At 39.5% G+C, this 19,807-nt stretch overlaps 1 long non-coding RNA gene across 1 annotated transcript; it reads left to right on the plus strand.

Annotated features, from left to right (window-relative positions):
* The first annotated feature begins 1,970 nt into the window (after positions 1–1,970).
* On the plus strand, positions 1,971–14,501 carry LOC111928408 (uncharacterized). The gene is made up of 2 exons (XR_002864100.2): positions 1,971–2,634; positions 11,608–14,501. It is a non-coding gene; the product is annotated as an uncharacterized LOC111928408 (long non-coding RNA).
* The last annotated feature ends 5,306 nt before the right edge of the window (positions 14,502–19,807 follow it).

A 19,807-nucleotide genomic window follows, 5' to 3' on the forward strand; every position in this document is an offset into this window, starting at 1 on the left:
TTAGTCACCATTAAATGTACCAGTGTCTCAAAATCTGATCTTTTTTTGTAATGCATATGTAGAAGAATTTGATGTCATAATGAGGTATGAATTTAATTGCATATTTGTTGCTACATCAGCTATTGTCAAGCTATTAAGTTAATTACATGTTAAATTTTAAACTAGATGAAACACATTATGACATCTGTTTTTTCATATATACTACAGCCATTCCAGAGTTACCATGTTGGAAATGTCTGAGGTTTTGGCAGCTCACTGTCTTACAAATAGTTCATGAATACAATTAAACATCCTTGAGTAGCCTGAAGCACCAGCATTCAATCCTTGCCTTGCTCATCAGAGATACAATATTGTCCTACACTAATTCCACCTTTTTTTTTTTTTTTTTTCCCAAATATTTGCTGTACTCTCAGTCAGTGATAATGCTGAAAACAGAGTTGAATGCAGTCTCATAGCTGACAATCTGGCCACAGATTTTGGAATGAATGTACTACCGTCTTTATTAATGTTCTATATTAAATGAAATGGGAAAGAAACACTTAAAATTTTATTGAGTTCTTAAAGCAATTGCACTGAAGGTATTATTATTTTCCTTAGCATTTTCTTAACAAGATATTCTGTTGCAGACCCTGGTAATAGAAAAGTGTTCCTTTGTGTATTAATGGCTTATTGTCCTGGCACTTTGACATTATGTTTTGACTGATCAAAAAGTTTTCTTATCTGATCCCGCAGTAAAAAACTACAAAGCAAAAAGGTTGCATGTTTTCAAATGCTTTAAAAAACAAAAATAAAACCCCTCAAACTTGGTCGGAAAGCTGAGACTTGAAAGTAAAGGAATCTGTATACATGACTTGCAGACTGTAATAAGATTATTATTGTTTTTCTTAATAATAAAAAAGTTGATATTTTTATGTGTGTGAACAGGTTTATCTGTGTGGGAGCAAAAGGCAAAATGGCCATTGCTGGTTTCTGTTAGAATTGATAGGCTGGGAAGTGCTGCCATTAGAAACAACTAATTTCATTCAAAGGGCTGTTAAGAATGGCTGATTAATAACAGCCGCCATTACAAAGAGTTCATGTACACCAGGGGAAAAAGTCAAGTTTGACAAAAGCAGCATTTAAAAATGGGTATTGAATCCCAACCAAATACACTACTATTTTGATATTAGGGGGAAAAAAATTGGCAGTACATGCAGAGCTCTAGTATCTGCATTTCCAAAGCTGTAGCTGCTCTAGGAAGAGATTTCTAGCTGGTGTGATCGACTACAGGGCTGTCAGCCTGAAATAGAAACTATTTGAGCAGCACGAGAGGAGAGGGCATTTTTCTGTCAAGAAGTAGCTAATATTTCAATATTTTGCAACTAGACTGATATGCTCTCAAAAGTGTATTTCATGATATTTTGGCTTGTAATTCTAACTGAATTAGATTAGATGCTCATTTAAAAAGTTACTCATTGGAACTTGTTAATGGGAAGAAAACGACCTCACTTTCCAAGGCCAGTTTATGTGTTTATGCTAAAAAGGTGTTTTCTCTCAAGAGAGGAACACTGCTGAGATAAAAACTACTTGTTTTCTGGTTTCATTAGGATTTTTATCTTGTTGTTGTTTAAATGGGGCTGTCTTTTGAGTTTGATACTGTTTCAGTATCAACTGCGAAGAAACAAAAAGCAGGCATAGCTTTAACTGGCTGAACAAAAATTGCTGTCTTGGTGTTAAATCACCCCCACACATTTTGGCAGTTGAAGATGTCATGAAATAAAGGAATATTTAAATGCCTAAACCCAGCCAGCTTTTCCAGGTGTAGAGCATTCATTTGCAGGGGTCATTTCTCCTAAGAAAGTAATTTTTTTTTTCTCTGAGGCTGACTGCAAGCCAGGGTTCACATTACATAGGGAAGAGGCACTAAAGATCGAGCTAATCAAGCTATGCAGGGAGGTATATCAGAGAATACTAGATGGCAGGATTGGGCCACAAGTACAGATCACAGATGGGAGCATAATCCTACAAGATGGATTGCTTGAACATTATTTGTTAAAGGGGTAAAATGAATGCAGTAACATTAAATAAGAGAATAGTTTATTTCTCAGAATAAATATTTTCCTCCTAAATGTAAAGGTCAATATTCATGGCATTGAATAAGAATTGATAGCCAAGGGCATCACTCTCTGGCTTATTGCAATGTTTTGATTTTATAGATTTTTATTCCAGGGAGCATACTTTCACAGATTGCATGTGCTTCTGTACAATGAACAGTATTTGACTTTGAACTTTTCTGGGTAGGAAATCATATCCTTAAGAAACAAGATGAAAATTCCATGCTTCACTGTTGTGCATAAAAGTGATTTCTGTATTTGTAATTGAAGTATTGCTGTGGCAAAAAATATTATGACAACGTTTCTTCCATAGTCAATGAAAAACTATAAGGCCCTGTAAAAAGGAATTCAGGGCACCTGTGTGAGGCACCAGCTTCTCTGCTCTGACTGCCTACGTCTGCCAGCTGATCCAGCACTCCCACATGCTGAAATGGAGCACTGCTTAGAGCTCATCAGTGCAAAACATTTTTGAAAACCATCTGAAGAGTCAGCAGGTTTGGCTTTGCCAGAACGAACTCTTGACACCAAGACATTTTTACAAGTAAGTAGGAGCCATGAGAGGATCCCACTTCACATTCACATGACAGTTCTCTCTTCCTACTCCTTGAAGCCAGTGTGGCTCCATGCAGGTTTCCTATCAGGGATAGTTCTTGGCTTGTGCTACCTCCTGATGATGCTAGGCAGCTGGGTCAGCTGTGCTAACAGTTAAGTATTATGTACTTACTATGTCCTGTACAAAGGTATTTGGGTATTTGTCCTGGAAGACAGAAATGCTTACTCTAGGTCTAAGACCTTTTCAGTCTTGAGTGAGCAGAACCCACGAATTCTGATTTTCCCAAGGATTGAGCAAATGATAGAATGCCTAAGGATACAGGCTACTCTCTATCTCTCTTGTTACAGCTAGGTTATTGTTCAGAAAGGAGAGACAGAACCAAGAAGAATATAAAACCAGACCCAAATCCCTTTATCTTGTTGCTGAATATCTTCCTTTGAAATGACAAGTCTAAAATTCTTGGGATTCAAACTCTGTTTCCATTTATATGTATGCAGTTTACCCAGAATATTGTCTCTATCTCAGGACCAAGTTCCTGAGAATTGGAAGGAGGGAGATGTGAACTTCATCCTAAGGTATTCTCTACACTGCTGGTTACAGCAGTCTTGAAGAGCTCACTCCACATGCAAGATAAGAGTGCTAATGTCAGCTGGGAGTACTAAATGGAATTTGAGCTAAATTCAGAGCTACTCATGGATGTTAGGTGTGGGCATGGCCTCTCTGGGGATGAACTTAGGCATTTCTTTCCCAGCTTTAAGAGCTCATTTTGGAATACTTTTATGTATCGGGATGGGGGTAGGGGGGTGATGTCTACACAGAAAATTCTTGAGTCCTGTATGGAGACTCTAGCAAATTTTAAGCTCTTCCATGGATATTAGGTGACTTGAATAGCTCTCTTGGATTTTAGACGCTGTGCAGACTGGAGCTATTACAAAACTGACAGGAAGACCAATGAGCAGAAGTAGGCTCTTATAACTGAAACATGTTTTTTCCCCTCTCATCTTCAAGACATGCACTTTTGGAAAAGTAAAGAGGGCAGTTTCCTTTCTTACAGTTACCCAATTTTAAATGAGGGAGTAAATTCCTCAAGGTTGAATTCAATTCCTTAAGATATTTGATATTTTTTCTGTGTGTTTGTTCAGTTTTCCCTCTGTGAATGAAATTATCCATATATATCTACCATAGTCCATGTTCATAGATTCACCACCAACTTCCTGGTAATGTATCATGCAGTGAAAGTGAGGTATTCAGCTGCAATTTCTTTTCAGCAAACTCATTAACTGACTTTTCTAGACAGTCACTGCTTGTCATTATTTGTGACAAGGGAGTTTTGAAAACTGTTACATGAGCTAGTGGTAGAAAGCACTTCCAATGTACATTAAAAGTACTGCCTCATTTGTTTTACAAAGAAAATCCTAGCAATAGCTCAGCTGAAATTTAATAACTGCCTGGTTTCACTGCTGCTGCTGATCTCATCCAAAGTCAATGATAAGTGCTTACATTTTTTCTGTGATTGGTCTTGGAGTGTGTGATTGTTTGCATTAACTATTCTGCTTTGTACAGAATTATGTACAGTTATGATACAGATGTGCAGATGATAACAAGCTCCTATGATTTGGTAATTTATTATTTTTTTTAAAACTGTACATGCAGAGAGTATTTTAATTGCTTAGCACCCCATTTCAGGGGTTCACCTGAGTCATGTCTCACTGGGGGCGGGCAGGTTTTGAGTTTATGCAGTTGTATGTTAAATCAACAGTCTTCTTTGCCTGTGATGTGGATTTAGGAGGTATTTTCTTTTAATTCCATAATGATTAGATTCTCCAGTGCACTGCTCTTATTTCTTATGGTGGTAGATTTTGTAATGTCAACTGAGATTATATTCCTTTGGCACACCTATCATTTGTATACACATAAGGCACTGAAGGTGCCCATTATTTTCAGCTAACAAGTAATCTTGTTCCCACTGAACTTGAAATACATTGTTCTCTGTATCCTAATTTTGTCTTTTACAGTTATTTGCTTAATTGCATTTGGATTACTCTGCACCATGTTTTGATAGATCATATTTTAAGTTTGCAAGATAAAACATCACCATAAATAGATGCATAGATATAGTCACAATGGAAACATTATGGCAGCTATAGAGATTGACATGATTTACCATCTGTCAAGAGTATGTCATCATTAGCACAGTGGACATTATGGTGCTGCTCTGCTGGCAAAAGCTCTTTCTTTCCTCTTGTCTTACCAGTCTCTCAAGCTATCCAGGGCTGAATAGAGAGGTTGTACCATAACATTTCTGCACTCACAGGAACAGTGGCAGGACTCTCTATAGACAGGGTCTTGTGATAATATTGCTGCAGCAGCAACCCATTCCTAGAAGGTGAAAAGATTTATGGAGGTTCATGCTTTGTAACCCTTGAGCAGCTGGACAAATATGCCAAATTTGCCAAGTGATTGCAAATCACTCCTTCATGTGGGAGCAGCAACTTCTGCTGAGATTCATGCACCTCCTGAGTTAGTGATTTCCTTTCATCTCCAGTCCAAGATTGTATAAGATGGTAATGGTGCTGTGACAGGAATTGTTCTGTGGGCTGTATTTGGTTGGAACAATACCCATGGTAGTGTATGATAGTTGCTGTTTGCAGTGGCTGGATGTCTTAGTAAGATGTAATGCCAATGGAAAAATAAGTTTCATAATTTATCTCTTTGGGAAGGTTTTATCACATACAACTGTGAATGCTTCTTTCATCTTGCATTAGGGTTGTTTCTTTCACTCTCAGTCCCTTTTCCATGTCATAAAATAATCAAAAGAGCCATTTGTACACCTACAATAATAGAGATTTCACAAGAAGCCACCACAGAATATTTCCATTTATATGACATTGGAAAACTTGCTTCTGAAGATCAAGCATATTGATCTTATTGATCAATAAGATTGATCAATAAGATTGATAATTAAAATATTTAGGTTGCATTAAACAATGTGGTGTACATTTGGTTCTGTCAGATCAGAATGCACCCTGTAAATCCCTATACCTTGAAGGTCCCTGTGGAAGGACCATATGACCTATGCAACAGGATATAGCATATATAGAATGTTCTAATAGTCTCCCACCTTCAGCATGCTGACAACTTAGTTGAGGACTTCTAGAGAGCACAGAATAACATTGATGCATCCAATTTGCAGTTCAGAAAGATGTCAGATAAAATGTTACACAGAGATGAATCTATGTTTACTTGGTTAATATACACAAAGTCCTTATTTCTCTAGAATGAAGAAAATCCTGGTGTTGCAAAGTTTGTTGCAGAGGTGCATAAAAGTGAAAGCAGAAATCCATAAATATACATGTATATGCTACTATATATAGATATTTATGTCTATAAATTATATGGGTTTTTCAGCATGGAGTGATGAATGGTACATCCCTGCATTTCTCAGTATAAGTGTACGTAATTTCCATGCATGTTTCAAGAGATCAGCTGAATTCTTGAAGGTGAATGATAAGGGAGTGGGGGGTGTGGAGGACTGAGATAACGCCAGGAGTCACCTGCAGGCTATGGAAAGGGTGGAGCTACCAAACTTACTATGTCAGAACTCACAAATTTGAATATTTAAGTTGTTTCAGTGTTGTTTAATATATTTTCAAGTGTCTCACAATCTCATCGATTTCCTTTGGTCGATTGCCTGTGTTTCCCAATCACAGGGAAATAATGGTTTACTATGATAAATATTCTTTCAGGAATGCATGTTATTAATATGCCCCTTTAAGCACTGAAGTGTAGGCAGAGCCTTAACTGTGTGCTGAAGTCTTGATTTCACTGGGATTTAATCACAGGTTAAAGTGGATTCCTGAGACAGAACCAGAAAGATAGAGAGTGTACAACTAAAGGATGGGAAGGACACAACCTATTTAGCTCCTAGACTGCTCTTGTCACCCATATATGCATGTTTACAAATCCATTTTCATACAAATCTGGGCAGAATTAGAGCTTGGTATGAGAAGGGAGCACATCAGAGCCTGCCTCTGAACTTAATTGAACTGAGAAGTTATTGAATTTGGAAAGTTGCTTCAAACCCATGTCTTGCAAACATGATTTGCAATGACCAGAAGATGCTGGGATGATATCCAAAAGACTTTTAGTGAAACAAAAGCTATTAACATATTTCACAGTGTGCATCCTGGCAAACAGCTCACAAAAATTCATATTGATAAAGCCAGTGGGGTCTGGGTCACCAGTGTTCAGGATCATACTTTTGAATATTGGAAAGATTTACCAGGAATTGTGTAATGAACCATTTTCATACTAACAAATTTTCTATATTACAGAAAATAATGTATCATTGTAATGTATAGATTTGATGACACGTCAAGAGAATTTCTTGCACTCACCAAGAACCCAGAAAATGAAAAAAATAAGGGAGTGGTGCATTATGAAATAGATTCAATAATTTGGCAAAGAATGTATTAAAATGTTCACTTTAGATTATTTTTTGTGCTATATGAACAAAAAACCCCCAAATATTTCAGATAAAAAATGTGTGATCAGTGTGAATAAATTTAGCTAGTATATATATTTCTCTATGCAAAATAGAGACAACTGTAAAAACAGAATAGAGACAATTTGAATTAAGCAAGAAAAACCTGGACAAACTCAAGAAGTAGGCACATGGCAATCTTATGAGGTTCAACATGAGGTAAAGTGCAAGGTCCTGAACCTGCTTTGGGGAAACCCCTGGTATCATTACAGGCTGGGGGATGAATGGATTGAGAGAAGCCCTGCGAAGAAGAACTTGGGGGTGCTGGTGGATGAAAATTTGGACATGAGCTGGCAGTGTGCATTTGGAGCTTAGAAAGTATCTTGTGCTGCATCCGGAGCAGTGTGGGCAACAAGTCAAGGGAGCTGATTCTGCCCCTGTACTCTCCACTCTGGTGAGGCTCCACCTTGAGTACTGCATCCTGCTTGGGATCCTCAGTAGAAGAAAGCCATGGACCTGTTGTTTGAAATGAAAGGAAGAGGGATTCAGACTAGTTGTAAGGGAGAAATTTTTTATGGTTAGGGTGGTGAAACACTAGAACAGGTTGCTCAGTGAGGCAGTGAATGCCCCACCCCTGGAAATATTCAAAGTCGGGGTGAACAGGGCTATGTGCAACCTGGTCTAATGTAAGGTCTCCTGCTCATTGCAGGAGGGTTGGACTAGATAAGCTTTAAGGGTCCCTTCCAACCCAAACTAGTCTATGATTCCATGACTATATCATTTCTCATCCTGAAAATATTTTGACATGTGAATTGTTTTATTTCCATATTCTGGAGTTTATGTAAAAGATGTGCCACATTACAGGTAATTATGCAAATCAAAACTTTTTTGTTGTTGTCAATGTAATTATAGTATGTTTACTAGTAAGACACAGCAAGGAACAATGGGCTCGAAATCCTTGCTTAGTTTGTTAGATCCCATATTTGTGTGCTATTTTCTCTTTCCTAACTTCCAGTATATCTTACTCAGCAGCCACCCAGTACATGATGCATTCAGTTCACTACTTTCATATGATATATCTGGTTATAGTGTCAGAAGCAAGGTTACTCAGTGATTCAATATAAAGGAATCACTGGTAGTGTTTGGATCAATTTCTCTATAAATACATCGTGAGTGGAATCTTCAAAAAGTGTTAGCATTGCTGAGCAGATTTATTGTCTCCATTTTGATACTCATAAGTAGGAACAAAATGTGTTTTATTGAAATATTCTGTATGAAAATTTGCATTTTATTTAACATGAAACTAAAAAAAACCACATTCAATAATTTGAAACTTTGAGCTCCACTTGAAATCTGAATTCAGATTTAGATCCGAAATTAGAAAACTGACATTTCTGTCTGTAACAGTGGCTCTTGCATAAGAAAAGAAGATATAGAAGCTAGTAAGAATTCCACCCAACTAATATAGAGCAGTTGTTTGTCATTGTTATTTCTCAAACTGCTTTGCAAATTGACTTTCTCTCATTTTGTAAAGGAGAAAACTGAGGCACAGAGAGAGAAGGTGGCTTACCAAAGGTTTTACAGCAGGTCAGAGGCAGGGGCCCAAGCAGAAGTCCATTTTCTGCTGCCTGGTTCTGCCATCTATGCACCAGCACCATGGTGCACATCAGTGACCACTGGGAAACAGAAATCTTCTTCAGAGAGTATTACTCAGCCTTTGCCATAGCACAGGCCTTTTCTTATTCATTTATAGGCATTACTTTATCTGACAGGAAGAATGAAAATGGAAGAAAAAATGGAAGGAAAATCCCTTCTATTTTCAAGATGAGAAACTGGAACATTATAGTAAAATTTATGCTGCCAGAAACATTTATCCCTCTGTGATCTTTTACTGTTTCCTTAAATGAGCAGCTTCTCTCCATCCAGCCATAGTGATTCCCTCTTCATCCCTATGCAAAGAATCAGTTTAGACTGATTCAAGTACTTTTACAGGCAGCCAAATGAATGCACCACATTTCACTGAGTTTGCAAATGCTGGTTAGGTCACAAGTTGCTCAGACAAAAATGTTCTATCGTAAACACTGGTTGTTTTCACTTCCCCTCCTTCTCACATGCAAGAGGAGTGAGATTCATCCATTGGCATTTATTTGTGAAACAGTCTTGTCTCTTCATACATCATATACCAAATTAACTATGTTATCTCAACTGCATGAATTTTTACATCCAATTTAATTATCCTGTTTATAATGATGTATGCTTATACTGGTATGAAGGTGTTTTACACTGCCACTGGGTTTCTTTCTGCTAAGGAAAAATAAGCTATTCTTATACAGCTCCTAAACTGGAGGTGTACAGCTTTAACTGTACTAATGTGGTTAGGTCAGCACAACTCTCCATTGTAAACAAGGTCTATATTGCACAGCAAAGGCTAGATTACTCGGGTTTGCACAAGGTCAGCCTACAGAATATGCACAACCAGTGTAACTAGTTGTGTTTTAATACATACTAATAACACGTGTCTAATTACGACAGTTCATCTTGACATTTCCTGCCTGCCTCTCACAGAATGACTAAGCGCTTCCCTCTCACCACCGGGCCAATTGCTGGCTGCACACTATTATTAGGGGTAGTCCTGTATAATTTTCACAATTATAGTATATGTCATTTCATACTTGTGGACTGCCAACAAGAGAGCACTGTCCATCCAGAAGAAAAATACTGCCTGTAATCACTTTCAAGGGCTGAGAGAGGCAAATGTTTACTCACAGGCACAGCTTTTTCTGACCGTGAATAGTCCCCGTGCTTTCAAAGGGATTAAGCCTGCTAGTAAGTATTTGCAGAATCAATGCCTTGATCAGCATGCTCAAATAGTTAATTTTGCTCTTTGCAAACAAGTTTGAAAGATGCTAAAGTAGTCTTACGATGGTACACATGCAGGTTAGGTCCTGGTTTGGAACTGCATTTCAATTTTTAAAAAGCTTTGGCAAGCAAGCCCCCATTGCTACATTTACTCCAAAGTGTGTTTTGTGATGAATGTAGTGGTCAGAATGTCACACAGACAAATATTTCAGTAGAAATGTGCAAATAATGATAGAAATGTGCAAGTAATCAAATTACAATGTTACAAAATCTCATTAAATAATGGGATCTAGAAACTATGGGTTAGATTCATTACTGGAATGAACAGACACCATTCATGGAAATTGTAGGCTAATTGAAAAAAATTGTAGAATATGTGGATTTTATGTAAAGAAAATTTACATTAATGCATTTTCTGTCTTCTTTTCCATCTCCTCTTAACATGCAGCCAGCTCCTACTCTCTGTGGTCTTGCTGTCATCTTTTCCTGTCTACACCCTTTCCATAACTCAGTGCAGCACTAGATCCAAGAAATCAGTTTTGCCTGCTACTATGAAATCTGTAGTGTTTTTGAGTTCTCCTCTCAGCTAAAAATCAATTTCTCAACTTTGGCTCGGCTTGTTTCACCCTATGTAATGATACGCTCCTTAGTGATCCTTTGTAGATCACTAAGGAGTTTAGCCACGGAGGAGCTCACTTTCTCTCTTGTAAGAGGAAATGCCCTTGAAAGTGCCTTGAGCCCTTTCCAAGGATCTTTGGGAAGATAAATAGCATGTCTGTGCTGTCCACATTGATCAGCTGCAAACTTTGCGCCTACTTCTTATCTTCGCTTGTCCACAAAGCCTGCCTGTTGCTGTGCACATGCAAATGCCACCTCAGTAGCTGGCTCTGTAATTGAGAAATTCAGATGTACATGATAGCTGCACCCATGCCTCAGCTTCACCTCTTTGCAAGCATGGTTGATGACCCTCCGCTCCAAAAAGTTGTTGAGATCCCCACACTGAAGATGTACTTAGTGTTCAGCACCTGAATTATGAGCACAGTTCTATATTTTGGCAGTGTGAATAAAACCAATCACGTTGTAGGGAACTGGATTTGTAGAAGATTTGCAAAGGTAAAGTTATCCTACAGCAGTTGTGCATTGCATGAACTTAATGATGTCTTTATTCTATGAACTGTAATAATTAAAATCTAATCCACAGTAGAATCAATACATGTTGCCATTATTTTCACTAATGTATGCACATAAATAAGAGTATAGGGAGAAGCTGTAAATATATGTGATGAGATTAATGAAGCCTTTGATAATACCTCACCTGGTATTTTCATAGTTGAGGTACATTTAGGTACTGATAAACATCATTTAATGTTACTACATTAAAATTAATAATCCAAAAGTGAAAACTTCTTACCAGCAGCAGTTCAGTAAAAAATATCTTAAGAAGGGAAAAAAGAGCACATATAGGTAAGCAATGTCATACTGCTGCACAAAAATGAACATCCTATGAGGATGCCATAGGAGAAATGTTCTATGTAAATAAAACCAAATAATCCTTCCACACTACTTAGCTTTCTGAATGTTTAAACTTCAAAATTGATCATGTTCTTGTTTTTTTGCAGATCAATGAAAGCAGGAGTCCAAGGACAAGCAACAAGATTGATTGATGCCCTTCCTTGACATTTCAGGACCAGAACCACTAACAGATGCTGTAGAGAAGCTCACTGTGCACATTTTTAATCCACATCATAGACATAAGCGTAGTATGTTTGTAAACTGAGGGAGTAGGATATTATTGACCTGAATGACACTGAAAGCATTTGCACTCACAAAAAAATGTAATGATCTCCCTTTTAATAAAGCAACACATGAATAAAGCAACAGCATAAACTAGGGCTGAAAATTTAGGATCATAAAATGCTAGAATATCCTGAATTAAAAGGGTCCCCCACAAGGATCATCCAGTCTAACTCGTGGCCCTTCACAGCACTATCCCCAAGAGTCACACCATGCTCCTGAGAGTGTTGTCCAGAAGCTTGCTGAACTCTGTCATGTTTGGTGATGTCACCACTGCCCTGGAGAGCCTGTTTGATTGCCCAACCACCCTCTGAATGATGAACTTTTTTCTAATATCCAACCTAAATCTCTCCTGAAACAACTTCAGGCCCTGTCACTGTTACCACAGAGAAGAGATCAATGTCTGCCTGTCCTCTTCCCCTCATGAAGCAGCTGTAACTGCAATGAGGTCTCCCCTCAGTCTTCTCCAGGCTGAACAAACCAAGTGAACTCAGCGACTCCTTGTGGCTTCCCCTCAAGGCCCTTCACCATCTTTGTTGCCCTCCTTTGGACATTTTCTAATAGTTTAATGTCTTCCTTTTATTGTGGCACCCAAAACTACCCCCAGGACTTGAGCTGAGACCGCCCCAGTACACCCTTGCTTGGCTGGTCATGCTGAGCCTGATGCACCCCAGGACAGGGCTGGCCCTCCTGGCTGCCAGGGCACCGCTGACTCTTGTTCAGCTTTCTGTTGATCAGGATCCCAAGGGCCCTTTCCATGGTGCTGCTTTCCAGCATCTCATCCCCCAGGCTGGCTGTATATCCAGAATTGCCCCACCCCAGGTGCAGAATCCAGAACTTTTCCTTATTCCATTCATATGGTTGGTGATTGCTCAGTCCTCTCATTTGTTGAGGTCTCTCTGCAGGGCCTCTGCCCCTGAGGGAGTCAACAGCTCTTCACAATTTACTGTAATCTGCAAACTTACATAGTATCCTAAGGGTATATGAGTCTTTCTAGCAAAAATGACTTAATTTTATTTAAGATTATTTGGGGCCATATTGAAACAGTAAGGAATCTCTCTCCTGACCAAGACTGTCACAAGCAGCAGCATACAATAGAAGGCTAGACTAGGAGCCAGCAGGCTGAGTTCAAATCCTTCTCTTCTTGATCTGCTCAGCAGTGTGAAGAGGTCAGTTTATCTCTCTGTTTCCCTTCCCACTGAAGTTCTTGGTTTCTCCTTTCTGTGTTTTGACCTTTTTGCTACCTTTGACTTTTATCTTATTGGAGCCAGACCATCTTTCCCAGTGTTTCCATAAAGTTTAGCAGAATGTGTCTCTGGGTCTTTGTGTGAGACTTCAGACACTGATGCAATTATAATCTGGCAGGAAGGAAATTAATTTCTTTTTTTAGGGAGGGAAATGATCCCAAATATATGTTAACATCTGAGACCTGGGTTTCAACAAGTGACTGTTTGCTTCTGTGGTGTCTACTTCAGCATGCCATTGACTTCACGGGACGTCTCCTGGGGACTGGAGCTGTGCATATGCTGCAGACAACTTTCCTTTGGCTGAAGACTACAGAAAGCTAGACTGGCGTTAACAGCTGCCTGAAGCACAGGTTACAGTAAAGTATATCGTGTTCATATCATCGTTACATACCTTGGATTCCACTGTAAGCCTGAAGCCTGGGAGTGAGGAGAACTCTTTGGACCATAAATACATTAGCTCGGCGCAATGAACTATGTGAATTTGTCCTTCAGTTAAGGGAAAAGGAGAAAGCACTTTCATTCCACAGTGGTGCTCTTGAGACTGCTGTAGTGCAAATCAAGACAGGATTTTTTTCTCTTGTCCCAGAAAACTTGGAGACATTTCTGTCTGTAACAGATACTACTGATATTCTCAATACATATATATATATCTGAGGCAAGGCTAAGTGTAAATCTTCATTCACAATCAAACTGAAATAATAATTAATGAGTATGCTTACGGCCATACTTGCAATAATAGTTCTTTATTATTCAATATGCATTTTGTAGAGTATTGGCAATTTTCTTAAGGGAGAATAGAAGAAAAATTGTAGAAACAAGTAAGAGATAATTATTAGAAACCCAGGGAAAAGAGAACTTTGGCTGTTATGATGCTTGGATACTGTAGAGAGGAAATGGACCAAAGGCCCAGAGAATCAAGGGTGAGGAGAAAAAAAGGCATGATGCTTTTATGAGGGAAGGACTTGGCAGCAAAAGAAATGTTTCACCTTCCCTAATACTGAATTTTTCATACGGCCAAAATGAGCATAAGAGGAAAAAATAAAGCCAGAGGTAGAAATCCATCTGTCTGAGAATGGATCCAAGAGATTCTTCATTATTGTTGTTGTTGTTGAAGACCAATACATAGTTGGAAGATACAGATTTTTAAAAATAATGCATATTTTAAAGTAATTGTATCCACAACTACCAGAAGCGAGTTCAGCATAAACAGAAATGCTTCACTGCTTTCCCTAACAAGGAAAAAAAGGGCATAATATGTCTCTGATTGAAAACATGTCCTCTTTTCTCTCTCATTTGTTGTCAAAGTCTGACAAACTTATTTGCATTCACTTCTTCCAAAATTTCTGATAATTTTGTCACTGGCAGCCAAACCTCTGTGCCTTGAAACACAGGATTGTCAGATCATCCGAGCACAGTCTTAGCGGCACCGTTTACTGTACAAAAATTGCCATTAAATAAACAGATTCTGAAAATAGGGCATTAGGGTGCTTTTTTGCACTTGGAAATCATGGTTGTTTTTTATCTTACCAGAAAAATTGCCCCGCAAAGCGATTTCCGACCCTTGATTCAGCATGCTGCTTCGGCAGCGTTCCCAATCCCTGTTAATCCTGGGCATAAAAACCACCCGAGGCTACTGCGTGCTGCTGCAGAGCACTACACTGTGGGTCAAAGGGACAGCCTTTCTCACCTTTCTTTACTGCCCTCTAGCAAACAAATAATTTTGAGATGTTGAAAACATTTGGAGTTAATAGGAGAGACCCTACCCCCACATGCAGAGTGCTTCCAGTGAGCGGCACAGGGCTGTGCAGGTTTCACCTGTGCATTAGCTCATCCGTGGGCAGTTCCAGCAAGGCTCAGAACATGAGGCCCCTCTAGCAGGGCTTGCAAAAGCTAATCCACAAAATGTTTCTGCTAATTGAGTCATGTGCTTGAACATGTGGAAATCAGAAACGAGCTGAACCTTTTTATCTAATTGCTAAATTGAGCTTTGTGTACTTCAACTGAAAGTAGCGGAGGGGACCTTCCCACTGCACAACGTAGTTGTTGGACTGTGTGTGGGCTGAATGGGAAATTTAAAACAGGTATTTATTTGCTGCATTTCTCTGATAGATGAGTGTATTTCTTTTCTCTAATTCCCATACTGTATTTCTCTTATACATCTATATATATATATATTTGTGCATGTTTTAATGATGTTTGGGCATGAGTATCTTAAGGATATTTTTAAACAAATGCAGAAGCACACGTATTGACAGAGTGAAATGCTGGGAGAAAAGGAAGTAGTAATGGATTTTTTTTTTCTGTAAATACAAGTAATTTACAGAAAGATCCTCTGTAAATGTAATCGGTTTGTGCTAGTACTAACTAGATAGTAACTATTTCTATCAAATTAAGTAGGAACATTGCAGTAGCTCCTGAGGGCACTAGTCATAAATCTGTAAGACTGCAAAGTCTGTAAGACTCTCTGCAAGAGTATCAGTGGCTCTGGAAAAATGTGTTCTGCTGGAGAACAGGGGAGGCCGCCAGAGATAGCTGCTTGCTCTTTCTGCTTGATTAGACACCCAGACCCTGACGAGTACAGCTGGCCTTGTCAAATGCAACATGCCAAGGCCAAACATGGCTGAGCATGGAGAGCTGTTCTTAACTCATGAAGCATGGCTCTAGTCCTGCAAGGACTGCGAGCACAGGCTTTCTGAGCTGTACAAGAGTGTGTGAGTAATCCTCAAGTCATCTAGCAGTAGACACAGAGCTGGATTAAACTTTTAGGTGCCCACATGCAACTTTTTTATTTGTTGACAAATCTCTAAAATTTGAGCAAGAATTATAACAAAAAAAAAAAGAAAAAAAAAAAAAAAGAAAAAAAAAAAAGAAGAAGGCATTGACATAGTTGACATAGTCTGAAACAGAACTACCCAGAGTCCTGCAAAGGCACCTGGTAGGGCTCAGCGTGGAAGATCAGCCCAAGCACAGAAGAAACTACACAGTGAAGCCCCACACACTTTCCCAGTGAGTTATCACTGTGCTGCAGCATTATAAGACAAAAATACCACCCTGCAGCAAGCATGCGATGAGTGAAGCAACACAGTTATTGATGCAATCTTGGAAGTGCCAGCACTGCCTGAGGTTTTCCTTTTGGTTTCTCTGTGCAGAATACAGGTCTGAGAGATCCTGACATTTAATTCTGAAACTCCCCCTGTGATATTCACGCACTTCCCTAAACTGGATATTGCACAAATTGGAACGACTGTCTGTGCTTCACTGATCATTCTGTGGGAAAATGCATCTGAAAAAGAAGTTTACTTCCTTTTTCCCCTCAATTCCTTCTGTTTGTACCAGATTTTGCATAAACAAAATCCCAAACACCATATTCCCTTGAAAATATTTTCCCCCCAGTCAGACCTTAAATTTCTACTTATGGCCTCTGATTCCTGTTCAAATGTTCCATGAAGAATTAAATATCTAAAGTGTTGAAGCTGATAAGGTCAGACTACGAAACACTGACAGTTTTCACAGCTGTTTTTGTAGCACTATCCTGCGTCCTTTCCGTGTTTATGAAAACACGCTTTATCCTGTTTTATTATGGCTAAACTCCTGCAGCCTGTGCACTTCAGGGAAATACTGCCCCGTGACCTGGCAGGAGTCCCCACCGGCGATAACCCCATCCCTGCTGGGGGCCCCGCTAATCGCGCCTCCCCACGCACAACGCCCTGCGCAACCACGACATCTGTATTCGCTATTGAACAGAGTTATTCTGAACAGCAGCTTGTTCCCAATATCTCCTTACAGTGCTGCTGGAGTATGAAGCCTGCCTCAGCTTCCCGTGGTTACTTCGCATTAGCACAGAGCTGTTTCTGTAAATATGCAGCCTGAAAATACTCGGTTACAAACTCCCATCCGCGCAGAGCTACAACCGGATTTGCAAAAATGTGTGGAAAAAAGAGATGAACATTCTCAAGATTCCTTTACTGCTGCTGAAAATGAATCATCTATACATAAAAATTATGAAAACTCAAAAAAAAGGCACATTAACATACATCTAAAGAAGAACGGGATAACAATTATATAAATACCGAGTCTCTACCGAGATCTAAAATATAATTACAGGCTCAATTTTCTGACAGATGAAAGAGACAATTTTACAGAAATTTGGTTCTGTCTATGCCTCAAAGATACTGAATAAAACCTTTTTTTTCTTATTTTTTTTTTTCTTTTTTTTTTTTTTTCTTTTTTTTTGTCCTGCCACAGTGCTTCTACTAATCAGGAAAATTCTTTTTTTTTTTTTTTCCCCATGATGTCTTTACTAATACAGTTGCTACTTGGAGAATTATGGCAATAACATGATATTTCAACCTTGATGACTAGGTAAAATTCAAATATGGGTTTGGTACAATAGTTTAGGTTATTGCAAGTATAATGAGCTTTTTTAAAATTTAAACTCCTTTTTCATTTAAGTTATGTCCTTATGGTAAAGGCCTACTAAATTTTTTTGCTACCACTGCCTTGAACCTTGTGACTTTGAGTCCAGTGTGAAGGAATTAATTTTGAAAGTAAAACTGAAGACAGTCACCTTATTTAAAATGTTTTCTTGAAGGCATTATATACAACATTTAAGTGTTAGTTTACTCCTTCATGAGCAAGTGAGTGAGACAGAACAGGATTTCAATGTTCAAATAAACATAATCAGTTCTCAGGACTTGTCACTAAACTTAGATTTTCCTGTGGATTTTCAGCTTTCTAGGTGCCCATTCTAGCTGCCCCCTCCTCACATGAACTAGTGGTGTGGTGATCACTAGAATTTTAATTTGATTATTGTATTTTATGCTGCATTTTGGTTCCTTTTGTGATAGATACAGCAAAAAAAGGTCCCGGTCCAGGTTTTGCATGAAGCAGCAATTAGCCATTCCCTTGGCATTAAATGGCTGTGTGGGCTGGATTCCTGAAACACCTGAGAAGTGTGCTGGTGCCTGATGCTTAAAATGTATTTATGTATAGCTCTGCCGAGCATGACAAAGCTCATATGAACTAGAGGACTAAGTGGCATTTCTGAAGTAGCATGGATGCTGCCAGGTCTGAGGATGTAGTGTGACATCATGCAAAGGTACCCAAATTAGAGGCAAACAAGGTCACAACTGGAAAACAAGCCAGTGCCGCAGCCGAATTAACCCACCATCCTCCCCAGACTAATTGTCCCTGCCGAGAGCGAGTGCTCATTAGCCCTGGAGCAGCGGCAGCTCCTTCCCACTGCAAAGCGAAGGTTCTGGTTTGGGCGGGCTGATCTCCGCCGTGCACAGGCGGCGTGATTTGCGCAGAGGCTCCTGTGGCGCGGCGCGGCCGAGGGGACACTGCGGGCTCTGGGTGACGCTGGGGCTCCGCAGTCCTGCCCTGCAGAGCTCGGCACGCCTCGGTGGCGAGGAACGGCAGCCCCAGAGCGATCCAAGACGTGCTGCTGGCAGATCCTGAGCTGGTAAACTCCAGCGAGGCTGCCTGGCCTGGCTGCGGCCCTGGCTGCTGGAGAGCCGGCCGGAGCAGGAGAGCTGAGGGACGAGGCAGATGTCAGCGAGAGGCTCAGGGCAAAGAGGCGGCAGGAAGGTGCAGAGGAGGGTGTGGAGACAGAGAGGTGACAGTGACGGAGCCCGAGTTTAAAAAGTAAAATCTAAGAGGCTTTTCAGAGAAATGAAACTCTTTGGTGAATCTCCACATGGATGATCAGGATTCATCTTCTCTTTTGAGCCAAGACTGTGTTCTTTTGAAAATCTGTCTGTGCTGCACTGGGATGGGGTTTTCTGCTCAGCAAAAATGTATTTTGATAATTCATCTGATCAGATGGAGAAAGGCAGAAGGTAGTGAAAGCTGAGAGATAAAAGGGAAAAGCAAATCTGCTCAGGAATGGGGATGATCTGACAGTCCACCTGCACAGTGGACTTTAACCTGGGAGAAAAGGCTGGAATCTTAAAATTATCTGCGTACAGTACCCAAATAAAGTGTCACACAGCTGGGCCTGGTCATCACTTTGACTAGCAGCTCCATTTCTCATTAAATGCTTTTAAAAATAAACAATTCCTTCCAAACCCCATGCTAATTTACTAGGAAACAGTGTTGGGAACTTTTCAATATCATTTTGTCCTGTTGTGGAAGCACATAATAACCATCCAACTACTACTAACACATTAGTTTGGGCCTCCTCTGACTAAGGCATCTTTGTACTTCTTAATAGAGGACTTTTGAACACCTTAATATCATTTTTTTTCATGGTATCAGGCTAGAATTTGCATTATTTAAAAATTAACTAAGCTCTTCACCCTTTTGAAGTACGTTTCTGTTTTAATTTCACTCTGATGGGTCTTAGGTCTCTCATAGATTGTCCTTTAAATCTAAATTACATCTGTGGCCAGAATGATCCTTTGAAGGCTCAATTCTACAGTTGCCTCTTTGTGCCACACAACCTTTACCATTTTATGGGTTTGCTGATATTCCATAAAAGCTCTGTGATTTCCTTAAAGTCGTGCTAAACTATTCAAACCCAGTGAATATGCCACTGTTAGAGGTGCAACCTTGCCAGTGTTTTGGTGTACAATTTACACAGTCTTGGTGTAAATGAGATGATTGTGCCCAAAAATGTCTAGGACAACATGCTGCCCTGAATTTCATGTTTGCATCAGATGTGATAAAAGGAATTTCCTTTGCACTTTAAGGGAGATATATTTTGAGCCTTATACTTTTAGACTGGTCTTGGTGCAGAAGAGACTGTGAGAAGGATTTAAGAAATATAAAAATCTGT

This window comes from Cyanistes caeruleus, chromosome 5, assembly GCF_971803275.1.
Source record: "Cyanistes caeruleus chromosome 5, bCyaCae1.hap1.1, whole genome shotgun sequence".
NCBI lineage: Eukaryota > Metazoa > Chordata > Aves > Passeriformes > Paridae > Cyanistes > Cyanistes caeruleus.